The 9,023-nt window shown below is 38.2% G+C and overlaps 2 long non-coding RNA genes across 2 annotated transcripts; both read left to right on the top strand.

Moving 5' to 3' along the window:
- The first annotated feature begins 2,146 nt into the window (after positions 1–2,146).
- On the top strand, positions 2,147–5,500 carry LOC306765462. The gene is made up of 6 exons (XR_013771563.1): positions 2,147–2,291; positions 3,532–3,650; positions 3,764–4,076; positions 4,171–4,253; positions 4,728–4,767; positions 5,089–5,500. It is a non-coding gene; the product is annotated as an uncharacterized lncRNA (long non-coding RNA).
- A 1,254-nt stretch (positions 5,501–6,754) lies between these two features.
- On the top strand, positions 6,755–8,606 carry LOC306765463. Its single transcript, XR_013771564.1, has 3 exons — positions 6,755–6,855; positions 7,188–7,402; positions 8,396–8,606. It is a non-coding gene; the product is annotated as an uncharacterized lncRNA (long non-coding RNA).
- Positions 8,607–9,023: the final 417 nt, after the last annotated feature.

Raw genomic sequence — 9,023 nt, 5'->3', positions numbered from 1 at the left:
AACACCTGTTTTGAACATTGCACAGGTATTCAGGTTGATTGGAAACAAATGGGTGTCATGATTGGGTATAAAAGGAGCATCCCTGACAGGCTCAGTCATTAACAAGCAAGGATGAGTTTAGGTACACCACTTTGTCAACAAATGCATGAGCAAATATTCAGTTTAAGAACATCTCTTAATGTACAATTGCAAGGAATTAAGTGATTGGCTTTTTTACTGACAAACCGATTTTTTACAACTCTTCATTTCCGATACTAATATCAACCGACGCTGATATTTTTGGAACAAGTTGTTTCAAACCAACAAAAATATCTGGAAAACTATACATGGCATCTCTTATATGTTGTCATTTTGAATTAGATGAGATGCAGATGAAGAGTTTGATGTGTAATTGTGTAAAAGTTGTCATTAAAAAAGTTCTGATAGATCATTTCCAATATAATTCAAATAAAATCAGTCGGCTGATGATATCGGACATCTCCAGAATTTAGGGATTTTATCAACTAGACTTCAAAATATCATGAAAGATTCAGTGAATGTGAGTTCATCTGAGATGAACACAGCATTGAATGGTTATCGGCAGCTAAGAGTGGAGCTGATCAATTATCTGGTTTGTTTTTTCAAGTCAAATTAGAAAACAATAGACAGATTTTGTAAATATGTGGATTATTGTCTAATTGATGGTGACACTGTCCCACATTATAACACAGACAGTAATATTTGTTGCTAGATTAATCAATATTGCATCATAAAAGACGATGAAAACATCTGAGGGAAAGCCAAAGTGGGAACTTATCATTATATATTATATATTATTAGCGGGACTCAAAACCACCGATCACCAGGCCACACTGTTATACCCGCACTGGGCTCTGCCACGGCCAAGCCCACTCCAGTCAGCTTCCAACGCAGCCGATCTCCTGATTACTAATCAATCACACCTCTTCCTCCAGCTTTATGTACAGCAGCTCTTCAGCCTGTCGGACCTCGTAACTGCTCCCAGTATTTTCCCTCTTTCCCTTCCCAGGCCCCGGCTCACACACCTACCCGAAGATTGTTTTGTTGGCTCAATTCCCTGGTTCTGGTCCCAACCTGTCCCTGGATTCTCCGTGGCTCGTTTCCCTGGTTCTGGTCCCAGCCTGTCCCTGGATTCTCCATGGTCTGATTCCCTGGTTCTGGTCCCAGCCTGTCCCTGGATTCTCCATGGTCTGATTCCCTGGTTCTGGTCCCAGCCTGTCCCTGGATTCTCCGTGGCTCGTTTACCTGGTTCTGGTCCCAGCCTGTCCCTGGATTCTCCATGATCGATTCCCTGGTTCTGACCCGTGCTCGTTTCCTGGACTCCTCGGCTCAACATCCCAGTTGTTTACACCTTGCCGGTCTCACGGATCATCCCATAAACTTTCTCACCAACAGCTTGGCGATATTTTTTATCAAATACCTGTGTACGGTTTTATTACACTAACTACAGTTAGTCCAATAACTCCCACCGTAACGGTGTGCTTGACTGGTGAAACAGTGTCTCACTCAAACAACGTTGACTGTATTGCTCATATTTATTAAGAAAGATGCAACACACATGCTAATTACACTAGCATCTCCACACGTAATCGTGCCGTTGCCAAATAAACAACTGGGAAAACAAAGACAAACAAAACATAACATTAATATCATGTACATGTGAGTGACAGTATACAATTTATTTATTTATTCTTGTGAAACAAACATGTTTTGATGCAGCGCCAATCACCAGCTCCGTTTCACCAGTAAACAACTGTGTTGAAAGGGGATCCGGTCCGTAAGAACATAGGGGGACATACATACGGTGGCCGGGAAGTGCAAAACAAAATTACATGCAGGGAAACACTTTTACATTTTCGCAATACAAATTTACATCTTGTTAAAAACTTTTACGTTTTCGTGATACAAATATTCATCTTGTGAAACACTTTTACATTTTCACAATACAAATTTACATCTTGTGAAGCACATTTACATTTTCGCGATACAAATTTACATTAATGCGAAACACTCTTACAAGTTTACCGAAACACTTTTACAAAGTTTTGCCCCGGAAGTGCTATCGTGGGGGCTTCTTTTAGAGCGCCAACAGGAAGCCCCTCATTTGACAATAATCAGCAGGACACGAACAGACATGTATTGTCCATTCTGTGGCAGTTCTCTGAAGAGAACGACCGCTTTTTGTGAATTTTGTGGACGCTCCCTCCATGTCCTTAATAAAGTTGGTGAGGAGACCGCTGGACCGAGCCATCGGGGTGCACACGCTAAGCCACGTAAGTGCCGCATTTTTTCCATGACCCTAGTTTTGTATGTGGATTAAGTTATGTGTATACGTTTTATAAATGTCAGATTAATCGTAGACGTGTAACGTGCATAGAATTTTGGAAAAATGCTCTCAGGGCTGGACCTGCAAACAAAGTCAATACATTAGTCGTAACTCAGGTCATCCCTGGGCATATAATGCTCACACTCGTGTAAGTGCACGTACACACTCATGGATAAAGTGTAACCAAAGCTCCTTATTCTACACTGACTGGCATTTACATAAAATTAAGAACCACCAGTCTTGTGGGGTTTTTTCTTCCTTACTCCCATGAACAGGTTCAATACAACAGTAAAATCAGGTGTCCTTTATTAATGATGGTTTTATGTAAATGGTACTTCTATAGCACTTTTCTAGTCATACAGACCACTCAAAGCGCTTTACACTACTTGTCACATTCACACACACACTCATTCAACACACTCATACCCCGATAGGCACATCGGGGGGCAGTTTTGGGGTTCAGTGTCTTGCCCTAGGACACTTGTCAGCAAACCATTTAGATGTCATGTGGATGCTAGTTTCATGTAGTTCATATATTACACTAAAATACTAAAAATATTCAATACTAAAGTAAAAACATGATCGGTCAACAGAAGCTTCACCTGATGTTATTTATATGTAACAATAAAATATGTAAAAAAAATCGATTAATCTTTGATAAGTGGTTATCCAAATTTAAGAGGGGTTTCCAAACTTCATTATCTAGGGACCTACATGTGGAGATATGTTTGGTAAAATAAGCCATGTCATTATAGTGTAAACACTGTTTACAGCTGTTTCTGAGTTAGACAAGGATACATGTGGATCTGTACACAGTAAGTGTTCAGATCAAGCAGCCAGAGTATCAAAATATCCACCTGTCAGTTTCACACAGCACATAACATTAGAAATTATGCTAGACCAGATACCCTGGAATCACAGATGAACTAATATTTTCTCTTTTGAAATGAGGAAATCACATGCAGAACTTACTTTATATTTAGGGTTGGAATTACCAGTAGATTAAAGTTTCAGTTGATAGGAGATAAATACACATTTTCATGATTCACAGAATTGCAGTTTAGTGGAAGCAAAAGTGAATTTCCTACCCTGGTCATGTTGCAAAATGTTTGTACTTCATACAAACAAATGCTTGAGCTGCTTGCACCTAGCAGTTGGATACTAACATTGAAACTGAATCATTCCAGAACAAGAGCCATGCCCATCTTTTGACAAGTTCATGGAATTTCGAAGTGCCAAGTCAAAAGAGCGCCAGTCATTTCATGTTGGCCAAAAAAGATTTAAACAGGCAACCAAACGTGTACAAGTATGTTTTGTTCTCTTTCAAGCTTGTGTGTGCAGTATCTGTTTCTTTGTCTTTTAGACATGTGCAGCACTGTATTTGAGCTTGTATAATGCATTGTATTCTTATGTTTCCAGATAAATATCGGGTTGATGGTGCCACTTCAGCATGGGATGGGTTTAAAACCTGCTAGAGGGAGAACATTGCCTTTGTTCACTGATCCGGAAATATCTGCACCAGATCTTTTAAAAGATGCTGTCCAGAAAATGAGGGCATTCAATAAAGATATGGCGGCTGGACCATTTGTGCTCCTGTACCCGGATTGTTCAGAAGTTTTAAATGTGCCGGGGTCTGACACACCTTTCAAATTGGGGGAGTACAAAAAAGAAATTGGAAAGGCTTATTCCAGAATAACCCTCTTCATTTGTCAAAAGTCACACTTTGAATCAGGTTTGAAAAGCTCATAAGCTAGGATTGTTTTGTATAGTATTGTATTATAGACAATGTTTTGTTAATTTTTTTTTTTTTTTTTTAATATTACCAGAGAATAATGATGTTGACAACTCAGATTCAGAAATCATCATAACATCAAGGAGCACTGCTGAATTCAACCTGGCTGACACTCTGGTAATTTGATTTTCAACTGTTAAATACAGTTAATTTCAGTGTTTTTAAATGTTGAACATTTTCTTTGGCTCGACCAACAGTTTAACTCAATGAAAAGAGTTAGAAAACCGTCAAAATGTAGACAGCAACTAAAAGAATGAATTCTAGCCAATAGCTACTCTTATTTTAAGTAATGTTATTAGACTTTGTTAAAATAAACATTTCTCCCCTAAAAAAACATAACTGTATGCTTTCCCTCTTAGCCCTATCAACCACCAAGCCAAAGCACACCCAGGTCTGAACCTCAACAAGTGAGGTGGGGGGGGAAAGTTTTGCATAAGGATATTAATCAAATTATGATTTGAACACATTCATACATGTGAAGTAGAAGAGGAAATATGATATTAAGAATCAGTTTCTTCTGGATTTAAGTAGACTGCTTGGTTAATCACACTGAATAGGGTTAGTAATTTTATGAATTGGATCCTGTTTCAGAAATGAACAGAGACATTCATCCGCAGTCCAGGATGGAGAGGTATTTATACATTATTGCAAGTTGAAATGTACTCAATGCCTACTAACTTGTGTTTTTGTTCAGCTTTTTTTATTTAACTAACTGCAGTGGGTGGCTTCTTCTGTTTACTGTTAAAAAGATTGGATAATGGCAAGGCTAATCCATCTCTTAAAATAATTAATCTATGCATTGGGGAAAAAAATACTAACTTTATTGTGATTCTACAGAAGCATTATACAGTGTATTTCACTGCACCACCTGTGGTGCAGTGAAATATCACATGCTAATTTCTTTGGTTGAGTATGTTCAGTCTGTTTGAGGCATTTTTAATGTCTTTTTCAGATAATAATATCTGACTCTGAAGATCAGGTTTTCTCTGCACAAGATGCTCCCAGTTCCTGTTACCGGTGAGTAAAAAATGATGAGGTTGAATCTCATTAGCTGAGCATGCAATTGAAAATATTTTGATTAAAATTAAACATTTCCTGTAATTCTTCAGAATGGTTAATCTATTTGGAGTGTGAATTTCCCAACAGTCAATACACAGAACTGTATGCTCCATATGTTGAGGAAGAGGAGGAGGGGGAGCTTGTTACAGGAAATGAGAATGACATTCAGCATGCAACAATGCAAGTTTATTTCTCTGCTTTTCATAATGTCATAATAACTAATTTTGTACAACAAACTGTGCTTTTTGTGAATTAACCACTAATTATAACTTAATGTCATTGTAGTGAAGAGACTGACCTTCTGCTGCCCGATGTTATCGCCAATCTTGCAAGTGTTATTGACCATACACAAGTTAGCAGGTTTAACATCTCACAATGTAATATTTGGGATGGTGCAGTCAGAGGGTTCAGACGTTCAACTTATTCTGAAGCTTCTGACATGCTGGTGAAATTCAGTGATGATGCTGGAATTTTAGAAGAGGGCTTGGACACAGGGGGGCCAAGAAGAGAGTTTCTATCACTACTGATGAAATGCCTGAAAGAGCGACCCATATTTGATGGACCAGATGGTCATCGCTTCTTGGTTTACAATGCAAAAGGTACGCGACAGGTCTTGATATGGTCTCTACTAGTTTCCAGATATCAGTGACCACATAAATCAGACTGCATTTACATTTGCTGGTAGTTTTCCAGAGTTTTGGTACCATGTGACAGTTATCAATAATACTATATTAATAGTAGTTATATTTTATTGGGGTGGGGCATACACACTCTCCTAAGAATTTTAGATGTGGTCTATTACTGCCACGTCTTCTTGTGACAGCTTAACAGCCGTGGGCTATACTACCGCTACTTGAGTCGTGAGCATGTCTGTCACAATATTGATGATTATCATGCCTCATCCTTTTGCTTGTCAGTGGTTTTTGTTTTGTCACCTCGCTATTAATCCACAGCTGTGAAGGAGGATGAATACTACCTGGCTGGAAAAATGATTGCTGTATCACTTGTGCATGGAGGTCCAGGGCCCCATTTCCTTTCTGAAGATCTTGTTCACCATCTTGTGGGCCAGGAGTCATTCAAGGGAACAATTGATTTAGTGACAGATACAGAAGTAGGGAAAGCTTTGCATGAGGTGAGAATAGTGAATCTTTTGTGCGATACAGCTGGATTTAGGTGCAGTTTTTGGAGTCTTATGAAAATAACTATTTGTGACCTTGAAGTATATATGTCATTGTCTTGTCTGTTTTGGTTGTGTGTAAGCTTGCCTGTATTTAGCCAATGGATATTTTCTAGTTTTGTTACAGACTTCCTTTAATTTTTTTTTTTTTTTTTTTCTTCATTAAATTTGACTTTTCTAAATTCCAGTCTCCTTTAAGGTCCAGTTTACCCTAAACCATTTCACAATTTTTTATATTTATTGCATTTGTTTGCAAGTATTTGCATGCGGTTATTCAGAAGGGGTTTTGAATCTTTGTAATATTTCTCAGATTCAAAATGCTGCTACGCTGGATGCCCTGCGAGAATGTACCATGAGACACAGTACCATGTTACAGACAGCAGGTTGTCTGAGACACGTGACGACTATCATGGAAAAGACAGAAATTGTGTCTGACTACCTTTCATGGTATATTGTTTATCGCAACTCCTCCGTTATTGACAGGTAACATAAAAATGAATTAGTTTAAATGATCAGTTTTCTATGTACATACATGTAAGAAATGTATTTATTATCCTGGCACTCATTCTCATTAGCTTGCAGTAGCATGCACAACATATTATTTGGACATTATTTTTTATATTTCTGTTAATAAACATGTTAAGATCTTTTCATGTGCAATGCAAGCTGTGTTGAAATGACTGGACTTTAACTTTCCCTCTCCTTCTACCTTACAATGTGTGTTTCTTTTTTTTTTTGCTTGTTTTTTCTTTTGCTTAGAAACTAATATGGCATTACTAAGCATGTGACAAATGTGTTTGATCTCCACACTCCAGATTCAAAGAGGGGCTCTCAACTCTAAAGGTTTTGACTGCATTACAGCAACACCCAACTTTGCTGGCTCCTGTCCTGTGCTTCCAACACAACCCACTCACCGCTGTGGAACTCGAGAGACTTTTCACACCTGATCTGAGTCCTCTAGGGAGTAATAGGAGGCACCAGGAGAGTCTGACTTTAAGCTTCTGGGCAGATTACCTCCTAGACTGCGAAGGTGTGTGATTCACTTTGATCACTTCTGAGGACAATTTATCCATATATTCACCAATCACATATAACACCATTATCTGCATAATATTTTGTTGGTAAATCTCTGATTGCTCAGTGATCCCATTTTTATCTGCAAATACCCCATTATAAGAGCTTTCAGTGGTATGGACTATGGATTTGCATCAAACTGAGATGTATTTTGCTTTCTGACCACTTTCTGTCAGAAGCATTTTTTCTTCGTTTTAGTGATGTGCACAACAATACTTAGTCTATTTGAGTAAACATATCTTGTTTGTAATGTAGCTTGGAAAAAGCCAAAATACCTTTAGTTATGACTCCACTCGAGTCAGACTTGTGTGACAAATGTTGACTTCAGACTTGCTTGATTAATCATCAGAGAACTACAGTGTTTTCCCCTCAATAATTTTGTATGCAAGGTGGTAAGCTACTCATGGTTGTATGTACGAATATGTACTTGAAACCACAACCTAAGACAAGGAAAAATTAAGTTTCCCCCTACCCCAAAGCAAAGCACAATAATTCAAAATCTGCTTATAGCAGCCTAAAACATATAATGCTTAAAACCGTGACTAGGAGGACCCCTGAGGCCACATTTGTGTAGTCTGTGTGTGAGTCACTTCCATCTCTGCCAGAAGTTCCTTTATTTCCATTTGGTTTGGAATCAAATAATAACCAAGTCATATAGACTGCTGTACACATTACAGGTATCATTTCAAGGTCAAACGGGGTCATTTTCATTTGCCTAAGTGTTTCTGTGTGAACAGTTTGTCATATCGGAGCTCTTCTCACATTCAGTTTTTTTTAAATAGTTTGACCCAAAACTGTATTGTCTTCAAAGTGGACGAGGTCCCAGAATAGACAGATATTCCCTAGTTGGTCAAATATGGATTATGGAACATCTTACTGCTTTCTTACAGCTTGAGGAAGATGGAACCAGTGTTATTCACTTGTTTATCCGTATCTTTTATATTTACAGAACACAAAGCCGCTTTGACTGTTGAAGGCATCCTGATGTTTGCAACAGGCCTGACTTCTCTTCCACCATCTGGATTGGATCCACCACCAAGAATGGAGTTCCTGGATAATTCTCCATTTCCAATGGCAAATACTTGCGCAAACACAATTAAGCTGCCTTTATGTAGCACTTATGATGTGTTCAAGTCCCAAATGGACTTTGGGATTCAAAACTCTCCAGGATTTGGCTGCTTTTGAAAGAAAGCTGAGAGGTTCTGCAATTTTGAGTATGGTAGTTAAACTTATGTAACATCCATAGTTGCATTTTATTTTTATAATGAAACATTGGTATACTACATTCTAGTGTGGAAAGGAAAATGTTAAACCTGAAATGGTATGTATGTATAAGATGGTATGAGGGGGGGGGGGGGAAGTTCTTCACTGGTGTTCACGTCGTGGGCCATTTCAAGGCCAAGTTTGGCTTGAGTTTTTCATTTGGCCAAGTGTGTTTCAATAAACTGTTTATGGTGTCTGAGACCTGAAATTTTAATGTTTTAATGGTTACAGCCCAAACTGTTACTTTATCAAGATAATACTTGTTTCTGAATATTCACAAATGGAATAATTCAAGTTTTGAAATAAAAATAAAA

Source organism: Telmatherina bonti, assembly GCF_933228915.1.
Source record: "Telmatherina bonti genome assembly, chromosome: 14".
Lineage (NCBI taxonomy): Eukaryota > Metazoa > Chordata > Actinopteri > Atheriniformes > Telmatherinidae > Telmatherina > Telmatherina bonti.
This window is presented reverse-complemented; position numbering and strand designations above follow the sequence as displayed.